Raw genomic sequence first — 19,921 nt, forward strand, 5'->3', positions numbered from 1 at the left:
TACCCTCTGAATACTTTTGGGCCACAAGGATTCCCTTATGGTTTATTTTATTCTACGATTAACTTATAGAAACTTGGTGCCTCTTCAAATCAAGGATACTATTTTCCTAATGTTGAAAATTCTGCTCTTGGTGGGTGGAATTCTTTTGTTCCTCTATGCTTACCGTTCTTGGAAACTTGGAACTTTCCAGATATTTCAAAATTGAAAAATGATACAATCCGATACAATTCGGCTTAGCCTCCAATTCCCACCAAATTTCGTCCGATATTCCTAAATTTGAAGGGAAGTTTGGAGAGGATTCGGCTAATCGTATAACCACATTTCATTTGTGGTTCTCATCTAACTCCTTGATCGGTGATTTGATTAGGTTGAGATTATTCCAATGCACCCTAACTGGAAACACTGCAAAATGGTATATTTAGCTTGGACGGGGTACCTTTGCTATGTTTGGAGAATTGGCTACTGTTAGCTACCTATACCAATAGGTTTCATATTTCATGATTGGCAAAGAAAGTTCCAAATATGCTCTGCTTTGGTGATACAAAGATCCCATATTTCCAAAAGGAGACCAGGTGTGTGTATAACTTCATGTTGATTAAGTTTTGATGGGTGGTCCTAAAGCCTAATCTGGATCATGCCATGTTTCAATTTTTTTGTTGTAGAATAGAGAAAGAAGTCTGTCCAAACTGTTTAATCTTGGCAGACCAGTAGCTTAGGTAGAGAAGTAAGGTTCCCAACTGCTTAATCTGGGACCTTGGAAGCAATAAGGGTAGTTCTAGATAGAAAATCAAAAGGAAAAAGCCAAAGAAAAGAAAAGGCACATAAGGGTCTGCAAGTCTAAGTGCACCCTCCATGAAGAAACAAAAAATGCTAGGCAAATAGATGGGTAGGCAGATGGGGTTGCAGAAATGTCATTCCTTACAATTCAATGTGTGCTAACCTATTTACAAAGGAATATCAATGGATTGAGAAGGTCTTCTTCTCCATCATGTTGCAGCAAAATAAAGAAGCATGACTAACTTCCTTTTCCCCTTTTTTCACCTGCATTACTAACATCCCTTCATCAGTTATGTTCATGAAAGAATTTGAGGTTTTATGCTGGTTCTTATTCCTTTGAAAGCCACATTTCTTGTCTAAAAATCTTTTTATTTTGATCTACTCCCTAAGCTAAGCTATCTTCACATAAACTTAGTGATTTCACTCCTCATTCACCTTTTCCATCCATATTAACCCTTAACTTCTATTATCTAAATCCCCTATGTTACCCTTTCCCTACTATTATAACACTATGGTGTATAAACCCCAAGCATTGTATAAATATCCCTCCCCTTGGCATTATAGCCCTATGTTCACTATCAGGGATTGAATTGACATCTGGTCAGTTTAAGAGCCCTAAGCCTTACCCCTCTTTCCCCTTCAGAAGTCATTTAACCCATTTAACCCTTCATTTGCTAAAAAACCTTGTAAAAGACCCCGTTTCCACCCTTAGCCCGCTCAATTGCAAAATACACATGAAAACCCACTTTTTCTGATTTATCCAAAGTCTGGGCGCTATGCGCGATCCTATAAAAAACATTGAAAAAACAATACAAATCCGCCAAAAGTCTAAAGTCCCCGCCGGGCGCAATTTTCAAAGAATATATTATTTTATTCCCGCCCCCTTCCGTATCAACCCGGTAGCTTAACCATCCGTCGACCGTCGGATCAGGCCCTTTCCATCCGACGGCCCACATGAATATCGGAGCGGCTTCGACGTCCGAAGAATAGCTTCCGATATTTGTCAGAGGGTGACGTCAGGCCTCTGCCACGCGTCACCCCCACATCGTATCGGAGCCCCCTCTGACGATTCAGCCTTCGTATAATAAGCGGTGCGATATGATACTGCTTACTATTTCCGGTTTCTGCCAACCTGCCCTGCCAACGTCACTACCACGTCACTGTTACGTCATCGCCGTGTTAGCGCCCCCGTTAGCCATTTGCTCCACCTGTCTGCCATCTCACCATCCCCGTGGATCTCTCTTATGTCGCCACGTCACCCGATGACGTCATGCTGACATCATCCGACCTTGACCCCACCTGATGATGTCATGCTGACGTCATCCAAAAAAAAGCGCCAATGTTCCGAAAAATCCATATTTTGGCCAAAAAGCCGTGTTTTTTGCACTTTTCGCAAAAACAACTGTTGTTTCCTCTGCATGAAATTTACGTCCAAACTGTCGCCAACCTGCTGAATTCGACCTGGACACCATTGGCGCGCCAAATCCACCTGCATTTTCACCATTGCCAAGCAAATTTACCAGGTATTTATCGAATTCACCTCCCCGTGCTCGGTTGTATCCAAAATTATCTGAAACAAAGCTTAAAGAGTGAAAAACACATAATTTACCGGCAAATCCCCTGTACCTAGTCTCCATTTGCAACTGTAAGGTCGAAATTCACCTGCTAAGCCTTGTTTACCCGAGTTTTCATAGACCCTGTATTCTGTTCGCGCAATTGTGGACGGGAAATCCAAACTGCACCAATTTGCCGTGAAAAAGAGTTTAAGGCCAAGCATTTGTCTCATCAAAGCTTTGAGCAATATTTCAATTGCTGCAATTGACCATTCCATCCTCTGTCCCTCAGTAATTCACCTTTCTTTTTCAAAGAATACTCTTTCGTATTGCTCTGCAGTGACACCAGATTATACAGCAGAATCCTAAACTAAATATGGATACTCCAGTAGCACCTGTAGCCTTGAATGTTGCCCCTTTAAATGCTCCTCAGAGACAATTGGATTGGCAGCCATTAGCAGACCTGGATTATCAGATAGCAGAAGAAATGCTAATGCACAGCAAGTACCACATTCACTTGCTAAATGAATTGAAGATTAAACATGAGGCTGGAACAGATGTATTGGGCATTTGGGATTCTTTCCTCCCTCTATTCAAACTCCCTTAGGTCAACCAGTTTCCTGACCTAATCCACCTATGTGCTGAATCCTACGATGCCACTCAGAGGGCTGTGATTGACCCTTCAGGCTCAGTTGTTTTCTATGTCACCCCTGAAGCCATTAGAGAGATGCTCCACTTCAAAACTGAGAAGAGATTAGTCCCTTTATCATTGGCTGATCTGATAAAGCAAGGGGCTAAATTGACAGAGGCTCAGATCACCAAGCTAAACCAGTTGTACATTGGGTCTGACACCGTGAAGTACCCTCCCATTTCTCATGTTTACCTCAACCAATTGGGCAGGGACCTTGTAGATATGATCAGTCCCATTCTGGGCTATAATTCTATTGAGTTTGTTGATGAGACTGTGCTGGTGATGATGCTCATGTTTGCCCCTGGCAAGTCTCCAATCTGCTATGACTATGCCACCTACATATCTGACAAAATACATGAGCAACTAATGAACTTATCAAGAGAAAGGGTGTTCAGATACACCTCTTACATATACCACCTGATTTTGTACTATCAACATGAGAAGTTTCACTTTGCTATGAAGAGAGTGGATGCACAAGGCAATCCAAGGTCAGTGGTTTATTGGTCCTCTGCCTTCCACTGCAGATCCAACTCTCCATATACTTATTGTGAGTTTATAGACCTCTTCATTCACCCAGCCATGTCTCTGCTCATGAGCTCACCTCCTCCTAGACTGACTGATGAAATGCAGAGGATTCTTCAGCTGTCCAAGGCATACAGCATCGGGGATTGGTACTATTACCAACACCACACAGTCATTAGAATCTATGGGTGTGAGTTGCCCCCATACAGATTGCCCAGATATGTGCCCATGAGATTGTTTGCCCTTGAATACTTCAGGCAGTTTGGGAACGCTGATGTGCTACATTTCTCAGGCAAGGGCAAGAAGGCACAGCTCAAGGTAAGAAACCAATTAGGCCACTTCATCTACAACAAGAGGGAAGAAGGTTGGCAAGAAGCAGACCGAATGCTAGAATCCCTTGGCCTACAGACCAGTTTCCTTTGGAAACCTTATGACCCCAATCACTTCATAACTTTAAGAAGGGTCAAATATAGGCTGTCAGGTTATGACCATGTAAGGCTGCCTCACATAGAAAAGTATGCAAATCAAATTAAATGGAGGAGAGGAACCTTAGAGGAGGCTGCTACACAAGAAGAATTAAATCAAAGAGCAGTTAGAAATATCCAAAAGATGGCTGACTTGGAGCTTTGTGCACAGGTGTTTTCTCTTCCAGGCACTCAAGTGGGAGCAGCTGCATCGTCCTCCACAGCAAATCAGCAAACAGCCAAAGCTGCTGAGCAAACCTCTACCAAAGGCAAAGAGAAAGAAATGGAGCCAGAGCAGCCACACCATGAAGAGGTGCAGCATGAACAGGTACAGCAGCAGGAAATGCAGCAACAAGATGAGCAGCAAGAAAAGGAGAAATCAGGGCAGCAAGAAAATATATCACAGGCCCCAATTTCCACAGAGCAGCAGCCCCAACAAATTGTGCCTCCTAGGCAGGAGACAACAGTGGAGGCCTCAGTCCTCCAAACTCCACAGAAAGAAGACATAAGCAGAAAGAGGGACAGAGAGACTCCCCTCACAACATCAACAACTCATGGGGAGAAAAGACATAGAATGAACCCCTTCTCAGAGGAAGAAATGCCTATAGGGCAGTCTTTGGGCATGGGCCCACCTAGCAGAGAGGCATCTGCAAGTTCCTTCCAGCAGGAACAAGAGAGGACAGTGGGAGGAGAAGTCAGCTCCTCAAGCCAGCAAAGAGGAGCTGAGGTGGGCATCAAGCAGCAATTCATTGACATAAAGAAGAGGAATGAGCCCATAAGAGTACAGCTATACAACCATCTGTTGAAAATGGCCCCCACTAACCAGCAAAGACTAATGTCTGCATTTGATGTACAGGAGGGCAAGATGATCATGAGCCATTTTATGCCAGCAGTGTTGCAGCCGCAGTCAGCGGCAGATTACATAAGGACCAACCTTGAGGTCCTTGCCAAGGACATCCACCCAATGGACAAAATCGAGTTGCATAAGCAAACGGGTGAGATGGTGTATGCCTCCTTGGCAGACAAGACATTGGATAACTACAGGCTAGAAAATAGCCTAAATAATACAGCTACCCAGCTTGAGTTGGAGAGAGCATCCTCTCAAGCGAAGGACAACAGAATTAAAGCCTTGGAGGACATAATCATAGAACTTGGGCATGATCCCAAGGACATCAAGGCTGTGCAGGCATTGTTGAAATTAAGAGATGCAGATATGGCAGCATTAAGAAAGATGGTGAAAGTCCCAGCAACCATTCACCCACAAACTGAAGAAATTGCCCAGCTGAGACATGACCAAGATGCATCAGCTATGCTGGTGTCCCTATATAAACAGCTGATCCAAACACAAGAAAAATTGGGGGAGTCAGAGGCTGCACAGGCTGCACTACAGGCAGCATTGCAAGAAAAAGAAGGAGGACAAGCATCTCAGCCTCCTCCAGAAATAATTAACCTGGAGGAACCTCCTCAGACCACAGCTCCTCCTACTGAACAGACAGCACCATCTACATCAGCAACTGCACCAACAACAACAGAGCAGGCTCCAAGCCTGGACATGCAGAAGCTCAAGAATGAAATACAAGCCCTGGAAGCCCAAATGGCAGAGCTAAATGAGGCCAGGGAGAGTCTAGCCAAGCTAAATGAAAGATATGATAAATCCAAGCAGACTGTGGCAGAAAAGGGCAGGGAAATAAAAGCCCTCAAAGACAGGATAAAGGAGCTGGAGAAGGAGCTCACACTGGATAAAGTGACAGCTGAGCTCAAGACAGTCTTATGGGCCAACATTGGCCAATCCATCACTGACCAATGGCAATATATTGAGACAATTCATGAGCAGTTGGAGCTCCTTGCAAAAGCACAGAGGGAAATCCAGAGATCAAGGGAATCTCTAGGCAATATGCCTGAGGTTGCCAATAGAATGATCAATGTGTTGAATAATAGAACAAGTGCTTAGTTAGCAACTATGGGAATCTCCAACAGGACTGAGACTATTTTGTTAATAAAGAGGGTCCTAACACTAAGAAACCTGGTGCAGACACTAGAAAGAAGGACCCAGGACATGCAGACAGAGGTCAATAGATTCCAGGACAAATTTGTGGCATTGCAAAACAGAGGTCTCCCTGGCTTACTGAACAGCGCAGGAAGACTACTAACACATGAGCAGTATGCCAAGAGGGTCAACACATTCACCACAAATCAGATCACTGAAAGGCCCAACACCTCAGAGGAAACAGGGCCAGCAACAGGACAAATTCTCTTCAACAGGGTAGAGAATTTATTCTTTATAATGAATGAAATTAAACATCTGTTTGAAGTGCCTCCCACCTTCTACAAATACACAGAGGAAGATGAGACATTAGAGGCAATTCTTAGACATCAATTGCCCACACAGGAATGGTGGACTAAGGCAATACAAATGATCTTATAGACAAGAAGCCATTCACTAAGTTTTTTCATCAAAAAATACAAGTTAGCATGCACAGGAAAATTTTGATAAGATCAGCATGCATGGAGAAGAATGGGCTGAGCCAACTCAGCAAAACTATTTCGGCCACCAAAGCAGCAGTGACAGCTACAGGTGACAGGGCCAAAGAACTACAGCACGACAGCCATAAAGGCACATTTTTCCAGAATTAAAGCAGAACGTTCAGACCGACTCAGTGGCCTCCAAGGGTCAAAATATCTCCTGACATACATAAAGAGCATTTATTTTGTATTCAATGATGTAATAACTTCTTATCTGCTTTCTGTACAAGTTGGTGAATGTATTTATTTCTTAGATGACTCAACACCTCAGATATTTTGTATGACCGCTTGTATATATTCCCCCCTCGCATAATCTTGCAGGGGTTGTTGTCGATCTCTCTTCAAGAGTTTCTTATGCTGTAAATTTCCAGACTACTAAGACAAAAGTTGATGGAATTTCCAAAGCTCTGCGTTATCTGAGTCGTTGTGGTGTTTTGCTGAATGTTACAAGATTCCTGCGTGTTTCATGAATCAATAAGTTTTCTTCAAACTCTTAGTTATGTGTTTTGTCATCTTCCCATAGCTCATTCATGCTCCGTGTTCTACAGTTAATGGCAAAGAAAAAGAATAGTTTTAGGATTTAATCACAGATTACCCTAGACTCAATCTATGCTATTATAAATGTTTTCTTCAGTTACAGTTATAAAGGTGTAATTCTTAATTGCTGCACTTTCAAACTATATACTTTCACAGTGATTGTTGTTTAAGGAATTCAAGTTTGCTCCTGTGCAACATATCTCTTTCTCACACCCAGCTTAGTGGAAAATTCTTAATTGCCTTCCACTGGTTGAACACACTTCATAATCACAATTTCAGATTTGTTCCATGAGATATTTAAATGGCCCTGTAATTTCAGTAACTCAACTCAATATTCAGTCAACCTGTAGCCACAGACTCCATTGCCCAATGGACTAATACTGCCTGAAAACTTACACCTTATATGCAGAAGACATCCCTCAACCAAAATATAAAACAAAAATCTGAACATTATAGCTAGCCTAAAATACTATCAAAACAGAGACAAATCATAAAGAGAGAGCCCTCTCTGATTACAGTTTGGCTAGAAACTGTAATCCAAAGATTGGTTAGTGGTTACCCCGGCCGTATTCCCTTGGGAGTCAAAGGGAACAACCTGGGTGTTAACATAATTGGCGACTCCGCTGGGGACAAAGCATATTATTTTTCAACTGTGGTCTGTCCATAGACTGTGGTTCTAAAAAGCTTGAGCAGTCCCTTAAAACAGTCCTAAAATATCCTAAAAATATCAAAAAACAAGTTCAGAAGCTGGCTCCTAAAAGGGAAACTAGACACACTAGGTCAAACCCTGACCCCAATCCACCAGCTATTTTTGAAAATCCTAATACAATCCCCAAGATCATTAGGAAGCAGCGGGAACAGGAGACCCTTGCTGACTCAAGTCCTGAGACAGCTCATCCAAACCCTGTTCCAACTCCTATCAAGGTTCTATTTCGGTCTACCCTTGGTTCCCCCAGTTCACCATCCACATCTCAAAGCCCTCCTTTTACACCTTCATCCACTGCACATATTCCCTTGACCAACACTCTAGTTTCCACCTTTCCCACCACCCCTGTTGTACCAGTCATTCATGCTATCCCTGTTATCCCTGTCAACCCAATAAATCCTGCAAATATGGCTAATAGATATGCACCCCTGCAGTTACCTGCCAATGCTCCAGCTCTACCTCAGGACTATCAATCCAAGATCTCATATTTTGACTCCACTTGCCCTTTCATAGCAATTCAGCATGCCAGAAGGATGCAAGGCCACTTTGAGAACTATGAAATAGATGATGACAGTGTGAGAATGAGAGCCTTTGTTCAGAGCCTCACAGGGGATGTAAGAACTTGGTTTAGATAACTGGCTGCAAATACCATCACAACTCCTGATGACCTTTATCAAGCTTTTACTAATAGATGGGAGAAGAAGAAAGATCCCCTGCACATACTTGGTGAATATGACACAATCAGACGAGGTCCTCAAGAGACCGTGTTGGAGTATTGTGCAAGATTTAATAATGTATATAATGCAATACCACAGAATTTAAGACCTCCCCCTGATTTGGCCTTGTACAAATTTCCTGATGGTTTTGACCCTGATATGGCATATCAATTAAAAGAAAGGGCACCTAAAACCCTTGAAGAAGCCCAAAAGGTTGCTGTCACAGTAGAAGCTAACCTGATTGCCAAAAGAAACAGGGCAAGATTGGAAAAGAGAACCACCTTCAAAGAAGAACCCTCAGCCTTTGATCAAAAACTGGATGCAATACTTACTGGTATGAAGAGATTGGGTGATAGAGTAGAATCAGTTGAGAGAAAGTCATCATGGGAAGCACCACAAAATAACCCTATCAGAAATCCAAATTTTAGGAGAAATCAAAACCCAAACACTGGCAAAACCGGTTCTGATCCAGACATAAGGCCTCCTTTCCAAGAAAACTATACTGAGGCATCCACTTCAAATGAGCAAACAGATGACACCCACATTAACCTAATGGGTCTGAATGATGAGCAGCAAGTTTTCTTGAGTCAAGAGGATCATAAAGATGATGACATTCAGCAATTCCAAACCAGGTCAGGTGAGTCATTTGACTTTAAACAAGGATATGACACAGCTGTTTATGAAGTCCATAAACAATATAAGCTAAGAAGCAGAACTATAAATGTGACACACCCTGACAAGACAAAGGACATAACACAGCCTAAGAAAGCTATTATCACAGAACCAAGTGACAAAACTGGTCCAATTACAGATGAGGTAACAGTTGAAGAGATAACTGAAACATCTCCCTCAAAACAGCAACCAGTAGATTCATCACCCTTGCAGCCCAATCCCAGTATCACTCCTCAAGAGATGAGTAATAAGGACAAGCCGCAAGACCGAGATAAGAATCAAGAAGAAGACTTAGTGAACAAGGAAAAGACTGTCATCCATAACCCCAAAATCCAATCTGATAAACCCTTTGACTTAGAAGCTGAAATTGGCAAACTAAAAGTAGCTATTCCTCTTTCAGAACTAGCCAAGCATGACATTTATAGACAACAAATCAAGAAGTCCCTTCAAATTACTCGTAATAAAGATGATGTCAATGTGTTGGATGACACCCCAGAATTACTGTTCAGTCCAAAAGTTGATGGAAAAACAGCAGTCACAGGTGTCTTACCTTTCTATGTCAGCCTGCATGTTCATGACAAGATACTACACAACGCAATGTTTGACTCAGGTGCCTCTCACAACTTGATGCCTAAATCAGTCATGGAAAGATTGAATCTAGATATTACAAGACCATACAAGGACTTATTCTCATTTGACTCCAGCCAAGTTAAGTGTTTAGGTCTGATAAAAGATCTATGTGTGTCCCTAGTTCAATACCCCAATAAAACAATCCTCATGGATGTTGTGGTTGCTGATATCCCACCTAAATATGGGATGTTGTTATCAAGATCATGGGGAGCTAAACTCCAAGGTTCCCTACAACTAGACATGTCATATGCAACCATCTCAGTCTTTGGTCAACCCAAGAGGTTATATAGAGAGTCACTTATGAAATACATGGTCAGCAGTGAAGAAAAACCTCAAAATTTTCCCATATATGTTGTCCATTCTGACATAGACTCATACATTCTTTTCAATGACAATACAGGTCTTACAAATAATGATGTTGAAACCAAAACACATAAACAAGATCAGGACATTAATGAACAAGCTACTGCTCTAGAAATCAAGCTAATTCAATCAAGTGATCAAACTGTCCTAGAAGACAAACCAGGTGAAAAACCAGAACTTCACCTGAATCTTTCTCTTGTTAGCTCCAAGTGGAACTTTACTACGGATCCGTCCAATCCCAAGTCTTCAAAAGGCTCCTTCCATGACTCACACAAAGATACCTCAACTAGTGAAATGACATCATAACTCAAGGAAATAAGGGTTTCCTGTAGTGGGAGAAGTTCTGGAAGCACAACGATCTTTATACCTAACTAGGGATAACCTCAACAGAGTAATTCTCTCTATTCTTCCCTCCTTTTGGCCTTACCATTGAAGCCTTTTTATACTTCTCCCAAAGTAGTCTTTTAGTTGGGAATTCGTTAGGAACAGTTGGGCCACGGGCACTAATAGGTAATCAACAAGTAAAACCCATGATATACACCTGAAATTAAGGAGATTTAAGGTTTTTAAGTGTTTTAAGACATATACATGGGTTGGGTATACACAGACCCACGTACACATGCGTTTAGCTCAGGGCAATGTCACGTATAGGGAGTAAAACACTATTTTTTAAGTATTTGGACTAGTTCTAGAAGGATGGGTTGCCCTAGGCCATAAATGCAACATCACAAATATCAAGGGTGAGATTTGGAGGTATAACACTTGCATGGCTTGCTCATACTATTTTGTCTCACATGGGTACATGTGCATTGTAATGTAATGTCTTGTCAAGTGTAAGTTCAAGTATTGATAGTTGGATGTAATAGTCATAGAGTAGATGAAGAGTCATGAGGGTAGATGAACTGTCACAAAGGGGAATGTCAAGGGCCATTCCACCCTTTGCTATAAATAGTCCCTCATAACTCATTGTATAGGATTTTGGTCAGCCAAGCTTCCAATAGGAGTATCTTAAAGAAATCTTGGACAATATTGTAATGCACCTTGGCTTCTCCACTGCGCAAAGATAGTATATCTCTTTGGAGGAGCATGCGGTTGTGGTTGTAACAATCCTCTATCAGAACTAGTGGTTGGAGATGGATGTATTGTATGACTGGAACTTACACTTCTTAATATAACACAACCTTAGTGGATAATCAAATCAAGGGATGAATGGAAGAATGATGAAGTGATGTGGCCACTCATTCAAAATTTTCAGCAAGATACCATTACATCTGATACATTTAGCTGGAAAAAAGGTTAATTACATTACAAAGATCATTTATATCTTTGTAAGAATTCCAAACTCAAACAAAATAGTCTTTTGGAATTGCACACCTCTCCCTTCGGAGGGCACTCATAATTTTTAAAAACTTACCATAGGATTTAGAAGGATTTTTTTGGGATATGGCCTTAAATATGATATTCAGAAATTTGTGGTAGAATGTTTGGTTTTCCAACAAAACAAAGTGGAGACAATTAAGACTTTGATTCTATTATATCCTTTGGCCATTCCAAGTCAGCAATGGGAGGAGATCTCAATGGATTTTATCACAGGTTTACCCCAGTTTGAAGGAAAGATTTTCATCATGGTGGTAATTGATATAATTACCAAGTATGCACACTTTTTTTCATTTTCTCATCCACAGTTGCTACTACATTTATGGAAACAATTCAAAAGCTTCATGGAAACCCAAATATAATAGTAAGTGACAGAGATCCCATTTTCACTGGAATTTTTTGAGTAAAATTATTCTCTTATCTTGATACTCAATTAGCTCATAGCTCATCTTATCATTCTCAATCTGATGGGAAAACTGAGATAATGAACAAATGTTTGTAAGGATATATTCATTTCTTTGTCTTTGATAAAAAAAACACAATGGGTCAAGTGGGTACCTCTAGCTTAATGGTGATATAACATTTCCTTCCATACTGTAGCGAAAATAGCCCCATTTATGGAACTTTATGGACGTGATACACCATCCATCACATCATATTCAAGAGAAAATTCTAAGTTTCAATCAGTGGAAGATCACATCGAGAATCAACAACAAGTTCTCCAACTCTTAAAGGATAACCTTACTCTAGCACATAATCGAATGAAACAATAGGGAAATCAACATTGCTATGAAAGAATATTTGATGTAAGTGAATGGGTATTTTTACAGCTACAACCATAAAAAAAATGCATCTTGACGAAGCTAAGAAGGATAATAATTTGTCACCCAAGTACTACGGTAATTACATAGTGTTGCAAAATATTTGTATTATGGAATACTAATTGGAGATTCCTACATCTTCCTAAGTACACCCAATTTTCCTTGTTTCAGGCTTAAAGAAGGTTATCAATGACAAGATTCTAGTTCAAATAGTGTTCCCATAACTTGATGAAGAAGGAAAAATCATATTTTAGCCTGAAGTAGTCAGGGAAAAAAGAACTTGACAACTAAAAAATCAATCAATTTGAGAGTAGCTCATTAAGTGGAAGAACTTACCCTCTAAAAATTCCACATGGGAGGAAGAGAATTTTATACAGAATCATCCATAACTACTCAAATGTTGAGGACACCAATTTTTTGAAGTAGAGGGGCATGTTAGGTCTCTATAATACTAGTTTAGTCCCCTTATTGTTATTGTTAGAGTAGCCCCCTTAATGTTATTGTTGTGCCCATGTAGCCCCCATATTGTTATTGTTGTGCCCATGTAGCCCCCATATCGTTATTGTTGTGCCTCATAGAAGCCCACTATTGTTATTGTTGTGCCCTTACATAACTATTGTTATGTAGGCTCTGATTATATTGTGACCCCTTACACTTCTATATATACAAACGAGGTCTTGTCATTTGTATCATACAAGAATTGTTAATTTATGTAATATAAAGGAGGTTTCCCCCTCGAATAGGATAATTTTTAAGTCGTGGATATAGCTATTTGTGAGCTAGTTGCATAACACTTCATCTTCCCCACCTAATGAAGTGGAACTTATTTCATTTTCCTTTATTCCTTTTTGAAATTTTGTCTCATGTCCTTACTATCATGTAATAATGAATTTTCCATTTATTTCCTTTTTCCTCTTACTAATGCCAATTTTGATAATAAATAAATAATTAACCACAAGTGGATCCCAACTTATAGTTTTTCCCTTCACTCATCTTGGAATACATGTCCCCTAACTTTGGTTATATTTTTTCTTTTATAATTTCCATACATTATTTATTAACATAGAAATTTAATCGAGTGTTATTACAAATCCCTCCCCTTTGAGGGAACACCATCATCGGTGTTGTATGACACCTATGACAAAGAAAAACTGCTAAGACATGACAAACACACTACTTATTGGAGGTTTATAACATAGCTCGTTACATTATTTACAATGACACACACATATATATCTAAGAAAATTTGCTTCAACTAGCAAATAAAGAAAGATATAGTTCATGTGCCTAATCAACCATCTCTCATGTAGCTTCACTGGGCTGAAAGTGCTTCCATTTCTCTTTAACTTGCTTTGTTTCTCATTTCTCGAGCACTAGCTTCTTCTACTATAAGATCCATTAAGGCTCTGGCTGGAACTTTCCTTCTGGCTCCACTTGTAATAAAGACAACTCAATCACATGATCAAAATCCCGTACATATCTTTTAAGTAGAGAAACATGGAAAAATCATGGATTTTCACTGATGGAGGAAAAGCAAGTTTTTATGCCTCTCATCCAATCCTTTCAAGGATCTCAAAAGGCCCGCAATACCAATGTGCCAACTTGGCACATGATCCAATATGCAAGGAGATCTTCCTGGGCTTGATACGCAAGTACACATGCTCTCTGACCTAAAACTCCTTGAATACTCTATGCTAATCCACATATCTCTTTATCCTATCCAATGTTCCCTTCAAATTATTTTTTATAACTTGCATCTTCTGCTCCATCTCTCTTAACATATCTAGTCCAATCAGTGACCTGCTAGCTAGATCACTCTAGCTTATAGGAGTACTACAACTTTTCCCATAGAGAGACTCAAATGGACTCATCTTCAAGGATTCTTAATACCCATTATTATAAAAAAACTCCACCAGTGGAAGATACTCCTCTCACTTTCTTTGCTGATGCATGACATACATCCTCAACATATCCTCAAGGATCTTTTCAATCTTTTCTGTATTCCCATTTTTTTGTGAATCATAAGCTATAATGAAGGATAGCTCTATCCCAAAGGCTACAAACAACTCTTTCCAAAACATATAAGTGAACTTGCCGCCTCTATCTGATACAATCCTCTTGGGAACTCCATGCAACCTCACCATCTCCTTAATCAATATTTGATCCACTTCACTAGTTAAATTAATAGATTCTACTACAATGAAGTGAGATACCTTTCTGAACATTTCAAACACAACCATTATGGAGTCATCCTGCCTTGATTTCCTTGGAAATCTCGTAATAAAATCCAAGGAAATGACCTCACATTTTCATTCCAGAATTAGAATAGGCTACAATAAAACAACTGGATGCTTGGAGTCATCTTTCACCTATTGATAGTCCAAGCACTTAACAAAAAACTCACCCACCTCTTTCTTAAAATTAGGCCAATAGTATAACTTCATAATAACTGTTGAAGCCTTATAGTATCCTTGATGGCCTGGATATGGCTTGACATGAAACTCCTTCAAAATAAGCTTCCTCAGTTCACTACTATCATGTACATAGATCATGCTCCTGAATCTAATAAAGCCATACATTGTGAGGTGATACTCCTCATCCTTATCACCCTCACCTAACTACTACAATATTTTCTTTAGCTATTATTACCTCTCATCATGTTGCCATGCATGCAATATTTTGTCTCTCAAATCTATGCCATAATAACTCACAGCTGAAATATGATTCACCTGTACTCTCCTATTGAGAGCATTTGGAATCCAGTTCTCCTTTCCCTGGATGTACCTGATTCCAAATTAAAACTCACTAAGAGTATCCAACCATATATCTTGCCTTGCATGCAAATTATTTTGGTCAAACAAGTAACTTAGTCCACTATTGTCACTCATCAAAAATAATTTCCTACCAAGTAGTAATGTCGCCACATCTTCAATGCATGAATGATAGCTTCCAACTCAAGATTTTGAGTCACATAATTTTTCTCACACTCATTGAAATTTTGTGATTCATAGCAACCCACTTGCCATTCGTACATCAAGACTCCACCAAGTCCTTCCTTGCGGGAATTTGTACAATTCACAAAGTCCTTATCAGGATCTGCAATCCTCAAAACTCAAGAATTTGTAATGAAAATTATTCAAATGATTAAATATGGTTGTGCATCCATCATTCCATTCAAACTTCTTTCCTTTCCTCTGCAAAGATCTAATAGGATAGACAATCTTGGAGAAGTTCCTAATGAACCTCCTTTAATAAGTTGCTAGTCCCATGAATGATATGATCTCATTCACATTCTTCAGATCTGGCCACTCCATGATAGCCTTAATTTTTTATCCAACCATTGCTATCCTCTGCTTGGAAACAACGTGTCCCAAGTCATGAATATGGGTCTGAAAGAAACTACACTTGATGAGTTTGGCATACAAACTATGCTCTCTCAACAATCTCAGTATTGTTTCCAGGTTCTTTGCATGGTCTTCCTCATTCTTTGAATAGACCAATATATCATCAATAAATAAAATTACAAACTTATTGAGGTAAGGGCATAACACACTGTTCATCATACACATGAAGGTGGTCAAAGTGTTGGCAAGACCAAAAGGAACCAACACAAAATCATAGTGCCCATACCTGGTACAAAATGAAGCCTTATAGATGTATTATTCTTTGATGTGCACCTGATGATATCCTGATCTTAGATCAATATTTGAAAATATTGTAGCCCGCTTCATTTGATGAAACAAATTGTTAATCCAAGGCAAATGATTCCTATTCTTGATAGTGATCTTATTTAGCTACCTGTAATCAATGCACAGTTTGAGATTACCATCCTTATTCTTTACAAACAACATTGGTGTGCCCCAAGGAGATACACTTAGCCTTATGTATCCCTTATCAATCATCTATTTAAGTTTCAACTTCAATTCTACCAACTTGGGAATATTCATACTAGTGAGCACCGATATTGCATCAATAATGATGCAAATCCTAGGGATTTCTACTTTACTTTTATCAACTTGGTAGTTCGTAACAAACTTGGAAGCGACGGTGTTGTATGCACAAGTACTAGCTCTTACTGCAGGCTGTCACTTGGTCAGCTGGTGCAAGATCACTAGGAGCTCAAGCCAACTTCTATGAGTTTCCAGAAGAAGCTTTTAACTGTGATGAAAGAAAGCTAACTCTATAGAGGCTATTCTATTTGCAGAAAAAGAAAGAAGACTGGAATGTAAAAGCAAACCCTAATTTACCCACTAACCCTACTTTTGTACGAAAAGAGATGAAAACTCATGAAATGAGTGCCATTGACTACTAAAAAGGTAAATTTCATTTATTTAAGCTACTTCTGAAAAGAAATGAGAAGAAAATATCTTTTTGTGCTTTTGAGTGTTTTCATGTGAAATTATTATGCTTGTAATTCATCTGGTTGTGATTGTGTAGAGGTTCGATGGCGAAGGAAGATGGAATTGGTTTTTTCAGAGGTGGAGGAGGGTGTGGATAGATCCTAGGAAGCCCCTAGTACCCTTAAGAAGACTTCCATTGCAATCGGATTTAAAAAAACCACTTACAGGGAATTGTACAGGAGGCTGTAGGGGATCTACAAGAGGATCTATAAGAGGATCAACAGGAGGAGGCTGAGAGCTAATTTTGGAGGTTTTGAAGGTGGAAAAATGATGGGAAAGGATAATTGAAGGGTAGATGAAGGTGTTGAGGTGTTTTGAGTTTTTCAATGAAGATCAAAAGGGAACATGATGGTTGAATTTGTTCAAATGGCTAGAGGGCAGCTTATGGTGAAATGCAGAAATTAGGGCAGTTTGGAAAAATTTTGCAAATGACTTGGGAAATCTATGAGGAGTGAGATGGTTTTGGCTGCTTTATGGATGTATGGTGAGTTGAGGTGTCCTAAAAGAGATCTGCACATATACTTACAAAAATTGATCAAAGAAAGGACTAAATATACCATGAAAACAGAAATTTCTCTAGCTTGACCTAATTTCTGACCTACAAACAGAAAATGTTGAACAGTAACCCTTGAATAGAAAAGTATGCATAGAGATATATTGTAAAAGAATAGGAAATGAGCTAGGCAACTGAATCTGAAGCAATACATTAATCTTTCCAAATCAAGTCATCACACTAGAAATTGCATGGGAGAGCAAAACTGTGTTTTTGGTGGCAACAATAGTGCCTTGACCTCGAATCATAGTCCCAGAAAGGGAGAAAGGAGACAAGGGCCTGCTGTTGGCCTTTATGAATCTTATTATGTCACTGCATTAACCTACTTGAGCAAATGAAACAAAAACAGCTATGAAAACCATCAAAAGCAACCTAATCTAAACTGCTAGACTCCGTCTCATGTCAGAGATTGATTCTTCTTCAAAACCCTGTTTTGAAGAAGAAATCATTAAATGTGTTGTTTCAGATTATGTAATTTATTCTCCAGCTCTTCAAAAGTCAGCAGCAACTTCAAGCTCCTATCCCTGCACAAGCACAATTCAACATCATCAGCAATCAGAGGCAAAAAGCTATTTGGAGAAAGTCTCACTGGAAATCCCGAACAAATTTCATTGTCACAGCTATTGAATTAAATGATTGTGTTAGCGCTGGGAATGCCCTGCTGTTCGTTGGAGATCAGGAGCTAAGCCAACGTGTCTTCATGGTCCTGTATCGCATGTCATCAAATCAAGATCTTGCAGCTTATGCAAGTGAAAGTTTTAGCTCAAAGGAGCACACTGATCTCTTGCTGGGGAAAAGGTTGTTGGACATGCCAAAATTGATGGATGTTTGTGCTATATATGGGCATGATAATGCAAAAGCTAGCCCGGTCATTGGTTATTAATGCCCTAAAATCACAGCCAGATTTAATTGATGAGTTAAAGGAGGTAGTTCCTCAGTTTCTACACATAGTTGAGACAATGCACCATCGATGTTGTTCTGCATTCGAGGCCCTGCCTTCCTCAGGAAGAAACTTGACTTCAATGGTGGGACAACTTCATGAAGATTTACTGGAGGTTATGGACTTCATAAATGATGCTGTTGCTACTCTGGATGCTTTTGTGGAAGCATATCCTGCTGCTGCCTCATGTTTCATCTCACGAGGGGTTTCCAATGAAGATAATCGAGAATTGCTTTCTGTCTTGGCAAATATATATGATTTTCTGCTGCCATTATTAAAGAATGGTTTTACTTTGATAACGGATAATGCCCTCAAAGTCTGCTTCTAATAATATGGAGTTTCTTGTGCAACCACGCTTGAAAACTATGGGTGCAAGAATTGTAAAATGTGCTTGGCAGTTGCTTCACATATGCTATCTTCGTAAAACGTTTGGTCAGGACGATTATCAGTTTCCAAGTACAAAGATCTTTCCAGCACAAGTAGAAGATCCAGTTGTTAGAGGAGATATTATAATACAAGTAGTTGGCGAGATGGCGGCAGGAAGCTCTGGTGGACTTGATGGTATCATTCGAGAGCATTTGAATGCTCTTTTGAGCTGCATCGATACCACATTGCGTTCCAACAAGGAATATCTTGAGGCCCTCTCTGCACGTATGCATAATTGGAGGGACAAGGATTGTTATTTGAAGGATTGCCCTCATCTGATCGTGGTGGCCTGCATTCGGAATGCGCAAAATCAAGGATGAGATATCCAAGACAAGGTAATAGATAAATTGCGAGAGAGATTGGGTGGACGCAGCAAGCAACCTTACCCAGCTATGTATTCAAGCATATTTGGGGGTATTACCACTGATCCAACAATGATGGTAATTCCTATTGATGACCGCATGGTTCACCGAGGGCATGGTGTGTTTGACACTGCTATGATAATTGATGGTTATCTCTATGAATTGGACCCACACCTGGACCGGTTTCTGAGATATGCGTCCGTGGCAAAGATTATTCCTCCTTTTGATCGCTTATCTTTAAGGAGCATTCTCTTGCAGACTGTAGCTGCTTCACATTGCAGGAAAGGATCTTTGCGATATTGGTTAAGTGCAGGTCCAGGAGATTTCTTACTTTCCCCTGCTGGATGTTCGAGTTTTGCGTTCTATGCCATTGTTATTGATACAGAGACAATCAAACAGGATACAGAGACAATCGAACAGATTGAGCGTGATGTAAAACGTACACAGCCAGATATGCATTTTTCTCTGGAGATTGTACATTTGCAATTGAAAATCAGGAAGCATTGAAGCGCGATCTTATTAATTTTCGCAAAGCTGAACCCGGGGATTAGATATGTGCAAGGAATGAATTAAGTCGTAGCACCATTATTTTATGTGTTCAAAACAGATCCAGATGAAACTCATGCAGTCAATGCAAAAGCAGATACGTTTTTTTGTTTTGTTCAGTTGCTAAGTGATTTTCGGGATCACTTCTGTCAACAGTTGGAAGTTTGATCCTCTGCTCTCGGAACAGTGATAATGAAGAACAGTTACTGGAGGAAAATAAATGGAGATGTCGTATTAGAGCGCCATGTTGCAATGGGGTCTTTGATTGTAGACATCTGTCACAGCAGAAAAACGGGGTCAATTCGCCTACTTTTATCCTCAGTCCCGATTCAAAAGGATCAG

General features: G+C 39.9%; 1 pseudogene; it reads left to right on the forward strand.

Annotated features, from left to right (window-relative positions):
• The first annotated feature begins 19,063 nt into the window (after nucleotides 1-19,063).
• Nucleotides 19,064-19,540, forward strand: LOC149205381 (D-amino-acid transaminase, chloroplastic pseudogene; annotated as a pseudogene).
• The last annotated feature ends 381 nt before the right edge of the window (nucleotides 19,541-19,921 follow it).

The sequence above is a fragment of the Pinus tabuliformis genome, chromosome 1_2, assembly GCF_031772625.1.
Source record: "Pinus tabuliformis cultivar Carrire ecotype Pingquan chromosome 1_2, CPIR1, whole genome shotgun sequence".
Taxonomy (NCBI): Eukaryota; Viridiplantae; Streptophyta; class Pinopsida; order Pinales; family Pinaceae; genus Pinus; species Pinus tabuliformis.